Genomic DNA, 23,449 nt, shown 5'->3' with positions numbered 1-23,449 from the left:
ATTTTTGGCCTGACTAGAATTTAATTATTTTATCTCAAAAAAAAAAAGGGATTCTCTGGTGCCTTCTATGTTTTTTAAACCCAGGCTATCATTCTTATAATTAAGGTTTTAAATTGTAGTTGCAACATCTTTCTTATATCTGTGGTGATTAAATCTCTGGCCTTGAGTTCTATTGCCTGTTCTTTGTTTTGGGGTTAGTTTCTTCACCTCATCATTTTGTCCAGAAAAGAAAAAGGCAAAGAAAGGAAAGAAAAAACAAAGAGAAAAAAAAAGAACAAAGAAACAAACAAAAGACAAAAAAGAAGAGAATCTGTGTGTGTTTTAGTCTGCTTGTTAAAAGAATCTGGATCCTAAAATAAAATAATAAAAGAATAAAAAATATGTTTGTATGATATTTATATATTAAGCATTAAAAATAATAATAGTAAAAGTAAAATATTAATTGAAAAAGTAAGAAAATAAATGAAAAAAATAGTAATAAAAATATAGAAAAAAAGTAAAATGGAAGTTAGATCCTATTTCCACAAGAGCTAAAGCTTTGCAACACTATGATCCTTAGACTTGGTGCAAAGTAGTTGATTGTGTTCCTCCTCTTAGGAAAGGGTCCACTGTGCTGATTCTCAGACTGACATGTTTCTGTGGAAATAGATCTCTGGGGGTCAGGGTTTGATCTCAGTGGCTCTGGCTTCCACTAGCTGGTGCTGATTTGCTCCCTGATGGCTTTCATCTCTGTAGGGCTGAATCAATATGACTGTGCCCTGCTCTGTAGTCCTAGAGCTGAATTTTTGCACCCATCTATTCCAGGGAAACATCATAGAAGAACAATTAATCACCTTATATCCCCAGTTTTTGTCAGAACCCCACTTTCACCCTGCCTGTGACCAAGTTTTTTTTTTTTAATTATTTCAGTTACTCTTTTGCATTCCAAAACTCCAAATTTTATGGATTCCCAAGGCGCAGACCCACTCTCTTCCTGTGAAGGAGGGTTTGCCATGTTTTTGTTGGTCTGTGGGGAAAAAAACAGTGGGGTGACTTCACAGCTGATCAGAGTTCATATCAAAACTGAGCAGAAAGTGGGCATCCCTGCTTGTTACCCTCAGCTGGAGTGAGTCCCTCTCTTACGCCTGTAAACAGCACAGCATGTTTGCATGTTAGTGTTTCTTGAGACCCAAGGGATTCTCAGACCACACTGTCCCTCCTAGGATTCTAGCCCAATTCACCACTTGCACACCTTTAGGCCAGGCACTTCCTCAACACTTGCAGACAGCTAAAAGTTCAGATTTTGCAATCCACTACTTATACCACTTTGTGGTAGTCTCTGTAAACAGGCTTCCTCCCCATGGGTGGACCCAGAACAATATTTCCTTCGGGAAACTCTTTGTACCTCTTACCTTCCAAATAGTAGTCTCTTTACTACATGTGGTCTTGTGGTTTTGTTTCATTCAGACTTCCAATTGATTTATTTGGGGTTCAGAATGATTTGATAATTACGTAGCTGTGTTCCTTCAAGGGATGAGACAAGCTTAGGGTCTCCCTACTCCTCTGCCATCTAAACTACTCAAGCTCAGTTTAGTTTTATTATCCTAAATGTACTGGAAACCTGAATTCCTCAGAAGTCCTTTCCATGAATCTTTTTGAAGATGAAACACATTTTGTAAGAGCATCAGCACAATAACTGTAAGTGACAAAACTCAAAAACAGCCATGGTTAAAGTTCTGATGAGAACACATTATAATGTAGTTGACAAGGAAATTTTAATATTTTTGCAACACATAAAATTTAAATAATTAGAATTATGAGTGATTACATTATATAGGATGTATTAAAACTTCAGGAATTTATAAACAGTTATAGCACTTACCCATATAATATAATTTAAGGTTTATCATCACTTAGTTGATAATACTTCTGATCCAATTTACATAATATATAAATAAGTTCAATTCACAAAAATATTTTGTTTAGAATTTGAAAGTCTGGAAAGTTTGCTAAAATGTTCAGAAAGATTTAAAGCATATGTCTATGTAACATTACAGGTGACTATAAACCTTAATACTTAATTATCTATTTAACCAAGATGGCAATAAGAGATTATACAAAAGGTTACATAGTGGTGAACAAATTTAGCTCTTTGAATGTTGAGAACATTACATTTTTTTAAGCAACTAAAACCTAATAAAGTCAAAACATGGAAACTGTTTTTGGCACATGGATAAGGAAAAATAAATCCTTATTGGTAATTCTTTTTAATGCTTATTTATTTCTGAGAGAGAGAGACAAACACGGAGACAGAGAGAGAGCATGAGCGGGGGGAGGGGAAGAGAAAGAGAGGGAGATATAGAATCCAAAGCAGGCAGGCTCCAGGCTCTAAATTGTCATCACAGAGCCTGATGAAGGACTTGAACCCACAAACCATGAGATCATGACCTGAGTTGAAGTTGGACGTGCAACTGACTGAGCCACCCAGATGCCCCATTAATATTTTTTTTAAGAGCAGACCAACAATCTAAGAAAATCTTATTATCTTTTAACAGAGAGTAAAACTAAATTTTAATCTTAGACCTGTGTATTCATTCCTTTTAATCTTAGCACTGACCAAGCATAATTTATTATTTATTTATTTATTTATTTATTTTTTAAAATGTTAATTTATTTTTAAGAGAGAGAGAGACATATCGTGAGCAGGGAGGGACAGAGAGAAGGAGGCACAGAATCTGAAGCATGCTCCAGGCTCCAAACTGTCAGCACAGAACCCAATTCAGGACTTGAACTCATGAACTGTGAGGATAATGACCTGAGCCGAGGTCAGACACTTAACTGACTGAGCCATCCAGGTGCCCCTATGCATAAAAAATTTTAAAGATTATTTTTAAAAACTTGTTTTACATATTTAGATTTGTCCTAAGTTTTACCTCTTTAGTCAACTAGTATTATTTTAGGACAAAGTTACTTTTATTCCAGCGTGCCCACCTCCTTAACCATCTTTAGTTATTCCTTTACCACTTGCTAGGGCAATTCAGACATTTTCACTCCACTGATCATGAGTCATCACTTTTCCTAATCTAGAGACTATTTTAGACTATTGCCTTATGAATGAAGGCCTTGTTGTCAAGTATTAAAGCATTTATCCTAAGGGAGTGCCTTCATGTCAGTAAGCTTTTCTTTATCTAATCATATAATTTGGCCCCATTGATCAACACCCTAAAATTCCAGATTCATGAGTACTCCAAATCCACAATGTAGGATGTTTATGTTGGAGTTATGCTGAAATTTATTTCTAGTTCTTGGCTATGTGGCTGAGAGAAGAGGTACAAGCAAGTCAAGACGATGACACTGTTTCTTTGCAGTACAAATAGTTCTGCAATGCCTTCTAATATGGTAGAAATGATACTTCTTTTATTTTTTAATTTTTTTAATATTCATTTATTTTTTAGAGGGAGAGAAAGAGCATGAATCAAGGAGGGGCAGAAAGAGAGATAGAGAATCTGAAGCAGGCTCTAGCCTCTGAGCTGTCAGTACAGAGCCCAACATGGGGCTCAAACTCATGTGCTGTGAGATCATGACTTGAGCCGATATCGGACGCTTAACTGACTGAGCCACCCAGGTGCCCCCAGAAGTGGTAGCTCTTAATAAGAAGGTGTGGGACACCTTTTTGTGTGCTAAGGGGTCAGAGGTATCAGAAGTCAAAATCTTTCCACCAAGATAGCCCTGTACCATGTATTATAGTCCAGGTTTTCCCAACAAGAGGCCATAACTTTATGCAACAGACTTGCCTTATGCATTCAATCATCATTTTAGCTTTGCTACTCTATTAAACTTGAGTTTTGTTTTTAGCTTTTCTGTCCTCCCTCCTTGGGCTACCAAAGAGGCTTTTTTGTCTTACACTTTAATTTTTAATTATTTATTAGCTGTCCTTTGTAAAGCATCAATGAAACTTAATAACAATCAACAAATTCCATTGTACTTCTATGTATTATTTCCCCAACTTCTATATTTTAAAAAAGCCAGAATTATCACATAGGTGAAGACAATTTTGTTCATTGGAGCTTTCTCCTAATTCATCATAAGTGACTGTTTTGGAAATTGTGCTACAACCTTGTGTCAGTGACCCTCTGTGCCCAATAAACCACCTGGGATAGGGTACTGATTGCCAAATTTCATCTTACTACATGCTTTTTTATTCCATGTTCGTCACTATCTTTGTAGGGCACCATGGGATACAGATGCTGAGACAGAGAGAATTGTATATTTATTGGAAATGGTGGTAGCAATGCCTGTGTATGATAAAATGGGGAGACAGCAAGATGATGTAGGGAGAATCTTAAGATTGTAAATATATATTATATGCATGGAAGGAAAAATGGGAGGAAACAAATTTGATACAGAGACTCAGACTTTGATGCAAAATATTGGCCAACCCACATATACAGACTTGGAGCAATGATTGTCCCTTCATAGAACATCTCATCGGGCAGAAATCGCCAGGCCCTAGTACTTGATGCTTCCATGCTCAGTGATTTGTTGGGGGCTTCCTGGGAAGAGTGGGTTCTTGGCCCAAAGGCTGAGGAATATCCTGAAGGTGTTAACACCCACAAACTGTCAGTAAATGACACTCTTTGTAGTTGAACTGCAAGTTCTTTCTTGAAATATTTGAACAGTGCAACTTCATGGTGGCAGCAGTAATAAAGGGTGGACGGAAAAATAGTCTTATAGGACAGTTGAATGAGAAAGAAATATTAGAAGAAAGTTATTAAAGGGGAAATGGAAGCTAGATATTGAATAAAACAATGCTAACAATAAGAATATGTAATCATATATTACATACATTTATATACGTATGTAATTTTCTATGTACTTTACATTTTCTCATTTAATATAACAATCAAATGAGATTTTATTTTATAGATACATATGTTGAGATATAGAGAAATTAAGTAACCAAGTTCAAAAAATTAAGAAGTGGTAAATCCAGGGTTCAAATGCAACAGTCTAACTCCATATTTCATACCATACCACTATGCTCTTCTACCAATTAATATTTAATATATGAATATAAATTTTGTTTATTTTCCTTCTTATTTTAAATATAGCTACAATACACATTTTATCTATAGTGTGTACATTATATATAAGATGTATATTATTTATAATCACATATATAATCATATGTGTGTACATATATATAATCTCATATATATATGTATATTGAATTACTAAACTACAGTTGTCGACATATAAAAGTATCATTTAATTTTCAAATTTTATATAATGTTATATTTTTTTCACATAAAGAATAGTCATATTGTGGTCATCAGTCTTTACAGAAAGTGTAATAAGTCCATCAAAATAATCATATTATTTAGAGAAGTAATATATATTTAACAGATTTTGCTTGAACTTTAGAAATAATATTCTGTCCTTTTTAATCATTACTGGAATTATCGAAGAATCCTCTAGACATTTTCTATAATTAGTGGTTGTACAGAAATATTTTATTTACAGTATTGTCTGCTATTAAAATCCTTCACAAATCCAAAAGTAATTATTTACAAATAACTACCAAATACTTTGAATTTCTTTTTTGGGGATCATAGAATCACTATCAGATACAAAGGCTATATTCTGAGTATTTTCATTTCCCCACAATGTTTAAATTTTAAAGATGTACTGCTTGGCAAAAAGTTGTATTATCTTTTCAAAATATTTTGTAAAGAACCCAAAACACAAACATAGCTGATTACATGTCATAAAAATGTATATAAACCTTGGCTATGTAAATATCATTATTTCATTCAAAATTACCACCTCCTCTAACCGTCTGTGAGTTCTTTTACAATAAGGAACCAAATTTAACTTGGGAGTATTGTCTTGCTTTTTTTTATATCTAATGAGCTCTTTTAAAGGAGAAGAAAAAAAATAGAGTTTAAAGAAAAACATACAAAGTAGCTCTAAGCATTCAAAATAGGTTTTCATTAACTGCTTTTGGAGGGTATCTAATAGCATGTCAGTAATGCAGATTTTCCTTTAAGTATGCCTTATAAAACATTTTTATATCAAACTTGTGTCTTTTTTGATGTCCAATATATTAATGAAAGCACATATTAAGGCTTTTTTTTCAGGTAAAGTTTTTGTGTTGTTGTTTTTCTTTAATATTCACTGATTATGCACTGGGAGAAAGTTTCATATTCTTTCTCCTTTCAATTTATTGGGACATTCTGCTCCATCCCCTCACAGGTCAATTGGTCTTGTGGAAGTTGGAGCAAGACTATCACACCTGAGATTTTCCAATGGCTGTTGCCTCTAAAGAGACAGTTTCTTGATAGTTATATCTAATTGTTTACTTAAGGGGTTGCAAAATGGTCATAAAATGGATAATATATGGCTTCAAAAATTGATCATAAACTGAGCTCAAATAAAAGTCAAGATAACTAGTTAGGCAAGTGTTATCTTTGATGGCAATATTAATAATTTAGCACTTATTATCTTAGATCCTATTAAATTAAATAAATTATGTTAAACTTATTGCCCCTCAGCATTTGAGTTTTAAATTCCTGCTTTAATTTAATGAGCAAAACTAGTAGATGAAAAGTAGAATTAATAAGGAGACAAATTATTTTTTAGTAGCATGAGCTAATAATGTATATTAGAGAGAAATCATGGGGAAAATGGAGAAAATAACCCAATAGAAATACTAAACTATAATTCAGAGGTTCAGAGGTTGATAAGTGCAGATTTATTTTGGTGTATATTGAATCAACTCTTGTTTTATATTTTATAGAGAATACTTCCCTACAGGTTCTGCCTTTATTGATAATGTAATAACTACAGCATGGCGACTTACCACTAATCTTAAATTTACAAAAATAATTTGGCAAAAACAGACACAGGGAAAAAATTCTATTATGTGATACATTTGCATGAACATGTTTGATTCATACATGTTACTTTCTATCACAGTGTCAGTGAATACACAATATCTATTGCTCTTTATTTTGTATCAATAACTGATGTTGGCACAGAACCATTTTTTTTCTCAGTAAAATCAAAAATGTTTTCTTAAACCTTTTGTTTTAATTTTAAGAGAGAGAGAGAGAGAAAGAGAGAGAGAGAGCACATGGAGAAAGGGCAGAAAGAGGGAGAGAGAATCCCAAGTAGGCCCCACACTGTCAGCTTAGAGGCCCACACACAAAGCTCAAACTCAGGAAACATGAGATCATGACCTGAGCCAAAACCAAGTTGCTTAACCGACTGAGCCACCCAGGCACCCCTCTCAATCCTTTGTAATAAAGAACTCTAAGTAGCCACTACCAGTAATTTGGTGGTTACATGTAGGTCCAAATCTACTTGTCATCCCTGTATCTAGTATTTTAGTTTAGTTTAGTTTAGTTTGGTTTGGTTTGGTTTAGTTTAGTTTAGTTCAGTTCAGTTTAGTTTAGTTTTTTTTAGAGTGAATTCACATTAAATGACCTGACCACACTGAGTGTATACAATTAGAAAATAATGGAGTAACAGATGTATTTGTTGAATCAATAGTGTGCAATTCCTGAACTACGTGTGTTACATTCACTGAGGGTATTCATATGTATATTTGAACATAGAAAACAACTTTTATTCTACTAAACTTCACTGGGATTCAATAGGTTTCTATCATATACATGTTGCTCCTGATTTGAGTGATGGAATATTCTTGGAAACTGACTCTTCAGCAGATTGTCATCAGGCAAAATATTGGCATTGCATATGTTATTGTTCAGGCATCAAGAGAAATCTGCCAAAGAGTAAGTAAGTTGGGCAAGGAGTGCTTTGAATATAAAGAATAATAGGAAGAAGTGAGTGTCAAGCCTACCAGAAATAGTTACAGAAAGATTTAGGAATTTTGTCTATTATTTACTTCCATTTTTTTTTTTGGTACAGCATATAAATCATGAAATTCTTCCTCTATCCCTTTCTCTCCTTTTTTCTCTGCAATTCAACTGAAAACAAAAATTATCCTTGGTGAAAGGAAATACCTGAAACCTAAATAAAATAATATTAAGATGTGATACATCTATTATGGTGTTACTGTATACAAGTTGAATCTAACAGATTAGAATCCTTCTTGAGATCTAAGAAGCATGTTTTTTACATTTTGAAATATTCACCACTAGGTAATGCTTTCCTGCATTTGATAGCCTTAATTAAGCAATCTTCTTTTTCTTTCCAGGAACAACCACAACAAAGCTAGAAGTATAAAATATCCTCTAAATTGTTAACACTGTTAGTATCAAAATAAGGCTTATATAACAGGATTTTAGGAGATATCAAAAATAATGCAAGGCAAAATAAAATTATGTTGTCTTATATGACAAGATTTTCTTCTTTTAAAGTTAAATACTACTCCACTGTATGCATTTGCCAGATTTTCTTTATCTATTTCTTCAGTGATAAACATTTAGATTGTTTCTTATCATGCTTATTGTGAGTAATGCTACAATAAAAATGGGCGTGCAGATATCTCTAAGATTATGTTTTCATTTTTTTGTATATTAATTATACCTTAATAAAGCTGTTATAAGACATAAATTACAAACACACACACATACACAAGAAAAAAGAGAAAACCAGTTTTAGGTTTCTCAGCTTGAATAAGGGTAGGATATGTATTTTCAAACATATATGACCTATTTTCTCAGATATGGGATATAATCTACTGTAGGACCTCTTGTCAGTTGCCTGCTCAATGGCTACCATTTACTGAGCTACAAAGCATAAATGCTTATACTCAAAGATATTGCCTTTGTTGTAGACATCTTAGTTTACTATAATTCTTGAACTAATCTCTAACAGGCCCAGACATTCCTAACACAGTTATTGAAGTATTTGAAATATCAGGACCTTTCTGTTTCTACACAGCAGTTCTTCAATCTCTAATTAATGGCTGTTCACAGGGCACTTCAGAGAAAGTAAAACTTTCCTTACATTTTCTAATCTCACTTTTATTCATTTCAAAGATAAGGAAAAGGCAACATACGACCTTATGTTTGGGTAACCTGTCTTAATCACCCATGAAATACCTCATTTCAGTTCCCTTATTTAACACCAGGCTCAGATATTTCTAATTATTTTTTTTTTCTTCACCTTAAGGCAACTCTTTTCTTTCTAACCTCTCTATTCCTAAAAATTTTGGAGCTTTAACTTGTGGCAGTTAATATATATTTGAAATTTCATTTTATTAAGCATAGTGGACTACAGAAACTTATTTTAAAGATGAATATAAGGTTCTTTTCTTCTTCTTAAAACTTAGATTAGCAGTATTCTTCCAAATTTCTACCTCACTAACTTTCTCTATACTTTTTAGTTTTCCCTAAACTTTCATTCAGGACACTAAAATTCAGTTATGACGGACCTGTTTGTAATATAAATAATTTGTACTTTACATGTATACTTAGTCAATAAATTCTACTTCTTTCCTATACGGTTTTATCCATTGCAACAATTTTTTTTTTCAGATTAATAAGCAAATAGGGAACAATTTTAATTCTCTGTGTTTTCTCATACAATAGTTAAAAGAATATCATGCTTAATTATGTCCAGGAATGAAAATATATCATGATATTGATGGTGAATTAGACATCAAGTTACATGTGAAAAGTTTCATTGATGTTTATCTTAATGGATATTAAAAGCATGGGTGCATATGTAACTATTATGTTGGGATCTGTGAAATGGTATTGCTTTGTTAATGGTATCAGGAAGGAATGACTCTCAGTACCCAAATAACTTACCTTCATCCTAAGATGTACCTGGTACACTATCACAGTTAGCGTTTTATTTGATGATGTTATCTCATAGCTAATTTATGGTTTAACTTAACTATGGGTAACTATGAACCATGGTGAAACTATTTTTCTATTAATTCAATTTTTAGCACCTTTTTTAAGCACATAATAACACTCAAAGAATATTCGTTGAATCAATGAATACAGTATCAACTTTGTTTTGTTTAAGATAAAAGATGAAATTTCTTTTATTTTGGTTTCTAGTTTATTTAATATTTTAGAGTTCCTCCAATATCATCTCTCTCATTTTTATGATTGTAGTAGACACATAATGTTATAAGATGAAATTTCTTAAGATAGTTTCCTTCACACATAATTTCATGTAATTTGTTTAATAAAGTATAAATTAATTACATAATTGTTTTAATAAATATTTGTTAAATTTATAGTATTCCCAAAGCTCTTTGTTGGACAAAGGAGAGCTGGTAGTAAAATAAATAAATGCTAAATTTAGGCACAAAGCAAAATGTACTCTTAAAAAATAAGCCATTAATGTTAAGAGTATTATTTAACTTATATTATTTATTTTATATATTTACACAACTTCAACAATTATATAGTCATAATTTTAATTATTATTTAGAAATCATCATTTATTAGATGAGAGATTGGAATTTATATTTGTTTTCCTCCTCAAACTTCTGGTGCATTATATGCTCGAGTTTTCCTAATTTCCTCAGGTGAAAGAAAATATATATATATAAATATAAATATATATGTTTCCAAATATATTAATTATTAACATTAGTAATTAATATATGAATTATTGATAAATTTCCAGAAGTATAAAAAGAGTGTGAAAGTTGAATTTTACCTTTTGTTTTTGGCCAGAAGTCAGTTCATCGTGGCAAACATTAGCTCCTTCTATACCAATAAAACAAAAAATATAAGTTAATAAAAGGTTTTTTAAGGCTACAAAGAGAACCACAAAACAAATATTACTAGATAAACTGAAATTTTCAGGAAAAAAAGACCCCTTCCAGGTGAGTTAACACTGCCAAATATTTTATTCTTGGAGGCATTTGCAGATCCTAGGAATTAGCTGATTTTTGGGCTTGCCATAAACAAGTAACTAGAACATAAAAAAGTGAAACCAGTGAAACATTTGATGGAAACAGGACTAAAATGCCAAATTTTAAACAAGGGCATCCTCAAATACAAAGTGGGTTTCCCCCTCAGTGCATTTACTGAATGATGGGGAAGTGTGGATAGCAGAACTCTTATTCTTCAAAGGTTGAATGAAATATTCTCCTGTAACAAGATGCAGAGGAGACTATGTTGTATTAGATGAAGGGAACTACATATAGGAGACTAAAAAGCCTTACTTTCAAAACATTTAAAACCAAAGGTATCCTGAAAACCAGCTCCAACTCAGCTCAATTCCTGTGTGGATTGAAATGATCAGTTTTTCATCGACTAAAGGAAAATGCCATTAAATTTAGGCTCTGTATAGATTGTATACAGATTTTTGACATACCAAAAAAAGAAAAAAAATCAAAACATTCAAAGATACAAGAAAAAGTAACTGAAAACCAATAAATAAGATGAGCTATGAAAGCAGACAGATAAGTGTCACAGATGTGGAAGTTACCAAAGAGAATTTTAAAGTAAATATTATATATATATTAAAAAAATTAGAAGCTAAGGTAAACAGAATTAATGAAGGGTCAGAAATATCAAGAGAATATTAGAATATATAAAAATAATCAAATACACATCCTAGGCTTCAAAGTTGCACCACCTAAAATTAAAAATTCTTAATTAAGTAGACATAACAAAAGATAGGATTAGTAAACTTAAAGACAAGTTCAAAGAAAATATTCCCATTAAGGCAAAAGGTAAAAAGGAGGGGGAAGAACAGAGAAGAGCATAAAAATCATGTAAGAAAGAGTCCAAGAAGACTATAAAAACAATTTGATTTAATTCACGAACTTTAAAAGATCACTGGCCTCAAAGATATATAAGGAACTCTTTCAATTTATAATATAAATAGAAAAACCATCATTTCCTGCTGCTATCTGCCTAATGGGCAACAGAACTAAACAGACATTTCATATAAAACATAAGAATGGTCAATAAACACATGAAAAATATCAATATCATTAGTTATCAAGGACATGCAAACTAAAAAACTTAAATACCTGCTGGAATGCCTAAAATGAAAAGGAAAAAGAAAAGAAAAAAAGAAAAAGAAAAGATTTATTACACTAAGCATTGGAGGAAATGTGGGGCAACCAAAACTTCCATGTAAAATTCTACAATTGCTTTGAAAAACTATGTCAATTTCTTTAAAAGTTATGAGTCAGTATTCCCATGGTTATGTTTTCATCTAAGAGAAATTAAAGCATAGGGCCACAAAATACCTTATACAAAAGTGTTTATAATAGTTTTTTTTTCCATGATAGCTAAAAAGTAAAAAGTAACCTTGTGTCCATCAGCGTAGAATGAAAAGACAAACTATGGATTATTTACACAATAGAATGTTACTTAGCAACTTCCTGCTAAGTAGAAGAAACAAGACACAAAACAGACATACTTTCTTAATCCACTTTTATGAAGTACTTGAACAAACATAATTCTCTAGTGGCAGAAATCAAAGTGGTATTTTTGTTGGAAAGTAAATTTTCTGGGAATATTGAAATGATCTTTCTGTTGATAAGAGTATGGATAACACAGATGTATTCACTTATCAAAACTGAATTTAAAACTTTATATTTAAAATATGTCCATTTCACTGTAAATTATACCATAATAGACTCAAAAGATAGAAAGTTAAAAAATAAATTCTGAGACATATTTTTGAGGAATATAACAAACTGAATCTCCAATTTGTATACAGAGGGAGAAGTTAAGATGGCAGAAGAGTAGGGAGATCATAGGCTTGTCTCATTCCCTGAACACAGCTAGATTTATCAAATCATTCTGAACACTGAAAGAATCAATCTGACGTCTGAGAGAACAAAATTTGCAAGACTACAAAAGTGACCACCTTTTGGAAGGTAGGAGGTGTTAAGAGTTTACTGGGGAGATAATGCTCTAGGTATCACCATGCAAGGGAGCTTGCTTACAGAAGCTACCACAAAGTAGTATAAGCAGCATAGTGCAAAATCTGAACTTTTAGCAATCTGCAACTGTGGGAAAGTCCCTGGATTAAAGGTGTTCAAGCCATGAATTGCAACAGAATCCCAGGAATGACAATGTGGTCTGAGGATCCTCTGGGTCTCAAGAAAGAAACATGCAAACATGCTGTCCCATTTACAGGAATAAGAGATGGGACTCACTCTGGCTGAGTGAAGCAAGCAGGTGTGCCCGCTTTCTGCTCGCTTTTGACATAAACTCTGAACAACTGTGAAGTTGCATAACTGTTTTTCCCCCCCACAGGTCAGCAAAAGTATGAAGAGACCTTCCCCACAGGAAGAGAGCAGTTCTGTGCCTTGGGAATCCCTAAAATTTGGAGTTTTGAAACTCAAAAACAGACCTGAGATAAAAAAGCTTGGGCACAGGCAGGGTGAAATTGGGGTTCTGACAGAAACCGGGAGAATAAGAAGGGTGATTAATTGCTGTTCTGTGAGATTTGCCTGAAGAGTGGGGGCACAAACATTTAGCTCCAGGGCTATAGAGTGGGGTACCATCATAATCATTCTTCCCTTCAAAGCTAAAAGACTTCAGGGAGCAAAACAACATCACCTAGTGGAAGCCAGGGATGCTTACACCAAGCCCTACCCATCTACCTCCCAGAGGCACATTTCCACTGAAACAAGTCAGACTGAGAATCAGCAAGCATGCCTCTCCCATAGAAGACCAGCAAAAGCAACTCCTTTGTACCAATTATAATGATAACAGACTTCCACACTAGGGGAAATAGGATCTAACTTCCATCTTTTATTCTCAATTAAAAAAAAATATTCAATACCTTTTTATTTTTAGTATTATTTTTACTTTAATATATACATTTTTATATATACACATTTGTGTTTTGATTTTTATTTTATTGTTTTTTGTTGGTTTTTATTTTATTTTATTTTATTTCAGTTTAGCTTTGGATCTTGATTTATATACATATCTATCTATCTATCTATCTATATATCTATATCTATATCTGTATCTATCTATATCTATCTATCTATATATATATATAGAGAGAGAGAGAGAGAGCAGGGGAAGGGCAGAGAGAGAAGGAGGGAGAGAACCCCAAGCAGGCTACATGTTCATCACAGAATCTGACATAGGGATCAATCTCATGACCATGAGACCATTACATGAGCTGAAATCAGGAGTCAAACACTCAACCAACTGGGCCACCCAGGTGCCTCTTCGATGTAGATTCTTTTAATAAGAAGAAAGAAACACACCCAGGAGCTGGTTCTTTTTTGCTGTTGTTTTTGTTTTATTTTATTTTTTTAATTTTCTCTGTTTTCTTTCTTTTCCATCTTCTTTTCTGGACAAAATGATGACATAGAGGAGCTCAAACTGAAAGAAAGAACAGTCAGTAGAACTCATGGCCAGGGATTTGATCAACACGGACATGAGTAAGATTTGAACTAAAATTTAAAACCACAGTTATAAGGATACTAGCTGGGGTTGAAAAAACATTCAAAACACGAGAGAATCCCTTTATGCAGAAATGGAAGAACTAAAATCAAATCACAACAAAATTAAAAATGCTATAATGGAGATGCAATCTTGAATGGATGCCATGATGACAAGGAAAGACAAAGCATAAGCACCAAATCAGTGATATTGAAGAGAAAATTATGAAAAAATAATGAAGCTGAAGAGGGAAATGAAAGAGAAAGATCACAAACAAGACTTAAAGAACTCAGTGACTTATTAAAGAGGAAACACATTCATATCATAGGAGTCCCAGAAGACAAAGAGGGAGAAAAAATGGCAGAAGGTTTATGTGAGCAAATTACAGCTGAAAACTTCCTTAATCTGAGGAGAGACACAGACATCAAAATACAAGAAACACAGAGAACTCCCATTAAATTCAAAAAAAGCTAACCAAGATATACAGACAAGGAAAGAATCCTGAAAGCAGCAAGGGAAAGAATTCCTTAAACTACAAGGGAATACAGATCAGGTTCACAGCAAATATGTCCACAGAAACCTGGCAGTCCAGCAAAGAGTGGCAGGATATATTCAATGTGCTGAATGGGAAAAATATTCAGCCAAGAATTCTTTCTTTATCCAGGAAGGGTGTCACTCAAAATACAAAGCAAAATGAAGTTTCCCAGACAACAAAAACTAAAGGAAGTTCATGACCAGTAAACCAGCCCTACAAGAAATTTTAAGGGGGGGCACGTTAGTGGAGAAAAAAATAAACAAACAAAATAACCAAAATCAACAAATACTAGATACAAAGGACCAGAGAACATCACCAGAATCCCAACTCTGCAGGCAATACAATGACACTAAAGTCATGTATTTTAATAATCGCTCTGAATATAAATGGACTAAATGCTCCAATCAAAGGACATAGGATATAATATTGGATAGAGAACAAGATCCATCTATATGCTGCCTACAAGATACTCATTTTAGACCTAAAGACACCTGCAGATTGAATGTGAGGGAATGGTGATCCATCTATCATGCTAGTGGACATTAAAAAAAAGCTGAAGTAATCATACTTATATCAGACAAACTGGATTTTAAAACAAAGTCTGTAACAAGAGACAAAGTAGGGCATTATACTTAAGGTGTGTATCCTTCAAGAAGATCTAATAATTGTAAATACTTACACCCCAACCCATAAGTATTAAAATATATAAATGAATTAATCACAAACATAAAGAATCTCATTTATAATAATACCATAACGGTAGGGGACTTTAGCACATGACTTACAGCAAAGGGCACATAATCTATGCAGAAAATAAACAAGGAAACAATGGCTTTGATTTACACACTGGATTGTATGGACTTAACTGATATATTCAGAACATTTCAGCCTAAAGCAACATACTTCTCGAGTGCACATGGAACTTTCTCCAGAATAGACCACATACTGGGCCACAAATCAGCACTCAACAAGTCCAAAAAGATTGAGATCATATCATGCATATTTTTGCATAATAATGTTATAAAAATTGAAGTTAACAACAAGAAAAAATTTAGAAGGCTCTCAAATACATGAAGGTTAAAGAACATCCTACTAAATAATTAATGGGCTAACATGGAAATTAAATAAGTAAAAAACATAGAGGCAAACAAAATAGAAATACATAGAGGCAAACAAAAATTAAAGCATGACAGTACAAAACCTTTGGGATGCAGCAAAGGCAGTCTTAAGAGGAAACTATATTGCAATTCAGGCCTCTCTCAAGGAGCAAGAAAGGTCCCAAATACACAGCCTAACCTTACATCTAAAGCAGTTAGAAAACGAACAATAAAGAAAGCCTAAAGTCAACAAAAGAAGTGAAATAATAAAGATTGGGGCAGAAATAAATGTAATAGAAAAAACAACAACAAAAACATAGTAGAACAGATCAATGAAACTAAGAGATGGTTCTTAAAAGAGTAAATAAAATTGGTAAATCCTTGCCAAACTTCTCAAAATGAAAAGAGGACCCAAATAGATAAAATCACAAATGAAAGAGGAGGGATCACAGCCAACACTACCAAAAAACAAACAATTATAAGAGAATATTATGAAATATTATATGCCAACAAACCAGTCAATACAGAAGAAATGGACAAATTCTTAGAAACTCACATACTATCAAAACTGAAACAGTAAGAAATAGAAAATTTGAAGAGAACCATAAAAAGCAAAAAAATAGAATCAGTGATCAAAAATCTCCCAAAAAAGCAAAGGTCCTGGGCCAGATGGCTTCCCAGGGAAATTCTACCAGCTATTCGAAGGACAGCTAATACCTATTCTTTGAGAACTCTTCCAAAACATAGAAACGGAAGGAAAACCTCTAAACTCATTCTACAAATCCAGCATTACCTTGATTCCAAGACCAAGCAAAGACCCCACTAAAAAGAAGAATTCTAAGCCAGTATCCCTGATGAACATGGATGCAAAAATTCTCAAGAAGGTACTAGAAAATAGAATTCAACAGTACATTAAAATAATTCTTCAACACGGTCAAGTGGGATTTATTCCTGGCCTGCCAGACTGGTTCAATATTCACAAAACAGTCAATGTGATAAACCACATGCGTTTTTTTTTTTTTTTTAATATAGTGTTGGTAGTTTGTCGGTATTTTATTGAGAATTTTTGCATCCAGGTTTATCAGGGATATTGGCCTGTAGTTCTTTTTTTTAGTGGAGTCTTTATATGATCTTGGTATCAGGATAAAGCTGGTCTCAGAGAATTAATTTGGAAATTTTCTTTCCTTTTATATTTTTAGGAATAGTTTGAGAATAGGTATTGACTCTTCTTTAAGTATTTGGTAGAATTTACCTGTGAAACCCTCAGACCCTGGACTTTTCTTTGTAGATTTTGATTATTGATATAATTTCCTTGTTGGTTATTGTTCTGTACAAGTTTTCTATTTCATCATATTTCATTTTGGGTAGTTCATATGTTTTTAGAAATTTTTCAATCTCTTCCAGGTTGTCCAATTCATTGGCTTATAGTTTTTCATAATATTCTCTGATAATTGTATTTCTGTGTTGTTGGTTTTTATTTCTCTTCCCTCATGTGTGATTTTATTGGTTTGTGTCCTTTATTTTTTTTCTTTTTGATAAGTCTGGTAGCCGTTTATCAATTATTATTTCTTTAAAACAACTAGCTCCTGGTTTTATATTTTTCTCCTATTGTTTCTTTTTTTAAGTTTCTATATCTTTTATTTCTGTTCCAATCTTTATTATTTCCTTCTTTCTGTTGGTTTAGGCTTCAGTTGTTGTTCTTTTTCTAGTTTCTGTAGGTATAATGTTAGGTTGTTTAATTGAGATTTTTCTTGCTTCTTGAGTTAGTCCTGTGTTGCTCTATACTTCCCTCATGGGATCACTTTAGTTACATCCCAAAGGTTTTGTACAATTGTGTTTTGATTTGCATTTGTTTTCAGGGTTTTTTAAAAATTTTTTTCTTTGATTTCCTGATTGATCCATTCATTGTTTAATGCTATTTGTTTAACCTCCATGTTCCATGTATTTGTGGTCTTTCTAAATATTATCTTGTGGTTGACTAGCCTCGTCCCATGAACACAACTATTTAACTATCAAATCATCCTAAATACCTTAAGCAATTGACCCAAAGACTGATAGAACAAGCTCCACAACTAAAGGGAGATAAGAGGTCACATTGAGGAAGGTAGGAAATGCAAAAACATGGTCTAAGGGAGAAGCATTGTGAGTGCTGCAGATGGAAAGGAGCCATGGTTTGAAAGTAGGGTGAGAGAAAGAAAGGAGCACTTAGGAAAGAAGACACGGTGAAAGTTTCCCCAAAACCATTTGCTTGGAAAACAAGTGGGACTGAATTTTGTTAGTTATGCAATCAGTGGGGCTTACAACCTGGAGTTTAAAAGGCCAGTAGGCTTGGCTGGGATAGAGTCCAAAGTACACGGTACTGCTCCTAGAGAGATGGCTGGCAAACAGTCTAGGAGCAGATAGCATGGAAGCAACGACCTAAAGAATGTCTCAGGCACAGAGTAAAGAGATTTTTCACTCCTCTCAGAGAAAATCCCTGAGATGTAGTGTTCATAGAGATGCCTCTCTGGGGACAAAGGAAGTAGCAAGCACCATTTCCCTCCTCTGCTCTTCAGCATAAACACAAAGCCACCTGCAGGAAGCAACTCAGCACAAACACTGGCTGCCTAACTTGCTTATACCAAGACCAACCTGCCTGTTCTCTGTCGTGAATGCCCTTCTCAGTTAAGCTGGCCTCAGTTCCAGTGCAGCAGTCCCCCAAAGAACAGCACAATTCCCTGCCCACACCACATCTCCCAACCAGAGAGTTCTCCAGGGCCTCAGTTCTGGGGGGAGGTGGTATCAGGTCTCATTTCACAAGCAAAACAGCACACCTAGTTAAAACTCACTTCATTCAGACCAGAGATCAAGCACTTCCCACAGCAGGCAAGGAGAGCCTCTGTAGAAGACTGGCCTGAAGGATAGAGCAGCCAAAATTCACCAGCAGATTGCTCAAAGCACACATCAGAGACAATCCCTGAAGCATCAAGCCCTTGACACTACATGACCTCTTCTTCATAAAGTTATTACTTTTAGGAGAAAGAGGCATAATTGACTTTTCTAACAAAGAGAAGAAGGCAGAGACTTAGATAAAATGCAAATATGGAAGGATTTATTCCAAAATGAAAGAACAAGATAAAGCCACAGAGATCTAAGTTTTACAGATTTTAAAAACATATCTGATGGAGAATTTAAAGCAACTATGATAAGGGTAGTCACTGAGCTTGAGAAAATAATAGATCAGTGACTGCCCTATCACAGAAGAAAAGGGTTAATAAAAAATCAATCATGGGATACCTGGGTGGCTCAGTTAGTTGAGCATCCAACTCTTGATTTTGGCTCAGGTCATCATCTCACAGTCATGATATTGAGCCCCATGTCATGCTCTTCACTGAGCATGGAGCCTGCTTAAGATTTGCTCTCTATCTTCCTCTGCTCCATCCCCAGCTCATGCTCTCCTCTCTCTCTCTCTCAAATTAAATAAATAAATAAATAAATAAATAAATAAATAAATAAAAGTATCATTCAGAGATAAAGAATATAATAAAACAGATTGGAGGCAGGCTGGATGCAATGAAGACCAGGCAGGAAGAAGCATAATGAATTAATGACCTGGAAGACAAAATAATGGAAAATAATGAAGCTGAACAAAAGAGAGAAAGAAGAATTAAGCAGCAAAAAAAAAAAATACTTAGGTAACTCAGTGAGTCCATTAAATGTAATAACATTCATAGTATAGGATTCCCAGAAGAATACAGAGAAGGGGGGGGTAGAAAATTTATTTGAGGAAATAATACCTGAAAATTTCCCTAATCTGTGGAAGGAAAGAGAGGTCCTTAAATTACAAGGTACCATCTATAAGGGTAGCTGGAGATTTCTCAACAGAAACTTGGCAATACATAAAGGAGTGACATGATATATTCAAAGTGCTGAATGGGAAAATATGCAGAAAAGGATACTCTATCCAGCAAGGCTGTCATTCAGAATAGAAGGAGAGATAAAGAGTTTCACAAACAAACAAACAAAGCTAAAGGAATTCATGACCAATTAAACCAGGCCTGCAAGAAATATTAAAGGGAACTCTTTGAGTACATAAAAGAGACCAAAAGTGACAAAGACAAGAAAGAATCAGAAAAAAGTCTCCAGAAACAATGGCAAAACAAGTAACAAAATAGCAATAAATATATATCTATCAATAATTACTCTGAATGTAAATGGGCTAAATTCTGTATTGAAAAGACATAAGGTGACAGAATAGATTTTTAAAAAGACCCCTCTATATGGTGGCTGCAAGAGACTCATTTCACAAGTAAAGACACATGCAGATTGAAAGTGTGGGTTTGAGAAGCATTTATTATGCAAATTGACAATAAAGCAAGGCAGAGTAGCAATACTTTTATTGCCACAACACAGACTGTAAAACAAAGAGTGTGAAAATAATTTAGTTTCATTTTCTTGCCTGTAGAATTTGTGTTTCTGATGATGTCCTCTGTTTTTTTTTTTCTTCTATTCTTTGTTGTTTTTGGTCTTTTTTTGTTTTGTCTCGTCTTTTCTCCACTCAAAAAGTCCCCCTTAAAGTTTCTTGTAGGGATGGTTTAATGGTCATGAACTGCTTAATTTTTGTCTGTCTGGGCAACTCTTTATCTCTACTTCTATTTTGAATGACATCCTTTCTGGATAGGGTATTCTTGGCTGCATTTTTTTTCCATTCAACACATTGAATATATCCTGCCACTCTTTTCTGGCCTACCAAGTTTCTGTGAACAGATCTGTGAACCTGATCTGTCTTCCCAAAAAGACTGTAAAAAGAGACAAAAAAATAAAGGCACGATATCATATAAAGAGGGCATTCAACAAGAAGCTATAAGATTTGTAAATATTTATGTGCCCAACATGGAACACCAAAATATATAACACAATTAATAACAAACATAAAGAAACTGATTGATAACACAATAGTAGTAGGGTACTTTAACAACCCACTTAACTCAATGGACATATCATCTAAACAAAAATCAACAAAGAAATAATCGCTTTGAATGACACTCTGGACCAGATGGACTTAACAGATATATTCAGAACATTCCATCCTAAAACAGCAGAATACATATTCTTTTCAAGTATACATGGAATGGTCTCCAGAATAGATCACATATTAGGTCACAAAAGAGGACTCAACAAATACAATTGAAATCATACCATGCACCTTTTCTGACTACAAGGCTATGAAACTAAAAGTGAACAACTTTAGAAAGTTTTAAAACACATGCCTAAATAGAATTACAGATAATTACATAATCAATATTCAATTATCTATTTAACCAAGGTAGCAATAAAAAATTCTACAAAAGGTTATATAATTGTTAGCAAAACATAGCTTCTTTAAGGTTGAGAATTTCAGTTATCTTAAGTAATCAAAGAACTGATAAAAGACAAAGCATAAAAACGTTGGGTTTCTAGACAGGTAATGAAAAATAAAATAACTATATTTGCAGTTTTTTATCAAAAGTCGAAGAAAAATCAAATAAAATTTGCTTAATTTTGCAGATAGAAAAGACAACTAAATCCTATTCCAGTATATGTTAAAAATTCATTTATTTTAATCTTAGTCTTGACTATATGTAAAATTATTTTCCAAAGATTACCTTTAAAAATATCTATAACTTTTTTTAAATTCATATTATCTCCTAAGCATTCTTTCTCTATATAAACAGTCTCATTTTAGGACAAAATTACTTTATTTTCCCTCAACAGAAATGTATTCCTACTCCTCATACCTTTCTTATCAAAAACATCTTTTCTTGCATACAGAGTTGATTCTTTATCATCTGGCAGTCTTAGTTACATTTATCAGAGCTTTTACTTCTTTAATCTTTAGTCTCCAGTGAAAAGTAAGTAATAACTAATTTTGAATTGTTATAAATTTTTAGATTGACAAATTTATAAATAAATTCTCAAATATTAAGCTATGTTCTTTTCATAGTATAACATTCTTTTTAAAGTTCATTTTATTTATTTTTGAATGAGCGAGAGAGGGTAGAGACAGAGAGAGAGGGAGAGAAAGAATCCCAAGAAGGCTCTATGCTGTCAGTGTGGAGCCCAACTCGGGGCTCAAACTCACAAAACATGAGATCATGACCTAAGCTGAAGTCAAGAGTCAGAAACAAAACTGATTGAACCACCCAGGTGCCCCCATAGTATAGTTTTCAATAAAGCACAAAGCATGTTTACCAACATACCCAAATATCCTCAGCTTTTTTGCAACAAGAAACCAAAAGCAGGCTCAGGCGCCTGGATGGCTCAGTCATTTTAGCATCCAACTCTTAATTTTAGCTCAAGTCATGATCTTGCAGTTTGTAGGTTATAGCCCACATGGGGCTCTGTGCTGACAGTGCAGAGACAGCTTGGGATTCTCTCCCTCTCTCTCTATCCACCTCCCCTCTCAAAATAAATACATAAACTTTAAAAATAAAAAGCCAAAAGCAGGCATTCTCTGTTCAGTAATCAATGCTTTAGTATTCTACCATATTTGGAAAAGACTTAGATACCCATTGAATTTAACTCAATATATCATTTAACTTAGCAAAATTTGAAGTATCAGGTTACTAAAAAGACTTTGAAAACTATAAATCTCGTTATTTACTCAACCTACTTGTTCTTAACAATTATATATGAAAACTTGATGAGACAATGTAACCATAATTTTAAATCATACATCTGCTGTTAGATTGCAACAGAGATAACATGAGCCTATTTGACCTTTAGTAAAGCTTGGTAGAATAAAATTTTTATATTTAATGCTGACAACTCTAAATACATATCTATTTTAATTAAACTAGCAAATTTAAATTAGCCCTAATACTGAATATGTTATACCTGTGTCCACTAAAAGTCAGTCAGTTTGTTCTCCACTGTAAATTTTACCTTTGGTTCCTATAGATAAATCTGCAATGGTCAGTTTAAGTCCAGGGAAGCCCCTGGGCCCTTTAATGTTGATTTGGGAGAAGCTTCTCTTTGAACCTCATAAGGAGGTAGCTCAACACCTTGTGGAACTTTTTGTTCCTCAATAGTGAAGGTAGGAGGAATAGATGCCCATGGTGCCAGAGACACCAGAGATGGTATAGGAGCTGACTCTTTGAGCCATGCCATTGGTGTTGCAGGAACAGGAGAGGGGGGATGGAGGCAAAGGCGTCAGGGGTACTGTGGGCAAAGCTAAAGGCATATTCAAAGTCTGGAATAACATTTTTTTGTCTCCTTCTCCTGTCTCTCCCTCCTGCAAAACAGTCTTTTTCTCTGGTTGCTTTTCAACCCTTTGCACCACTTATTCAAAATATGTCCTATTGGACTTTGGGAAGAGGAGTATCCCCCAACTTCCTAGAGAAAAGTTCAGAAAGCACACAGATGAAACAATAGTATAACAGATGCTCAGAGTACTTTTGCTAGAATTTGTTCTTTCCCAAAAGTTTAGGGCTTCACCAGCTGAATCAAAC

This window comes from Acinonyx jubatus, chromosome X, assembly GCF_027475565.1.
Source record: "Acinonyx jubatus isolate Ajub_Pintada_27869175 chromosome X, VMU_Ajub_asm_v1.0, whole genome shotgun sequence".
NCBI lineage: Eukaryota > Metazoa > Chordata > Mammalia > Carnivora > Felidae > Acinonyx > Acinonyx jubatus.
The sequence above is the reverse complement of the archived record's forward strand: the minus strand, read 5'-3'. Positions refer to the sequence as shown.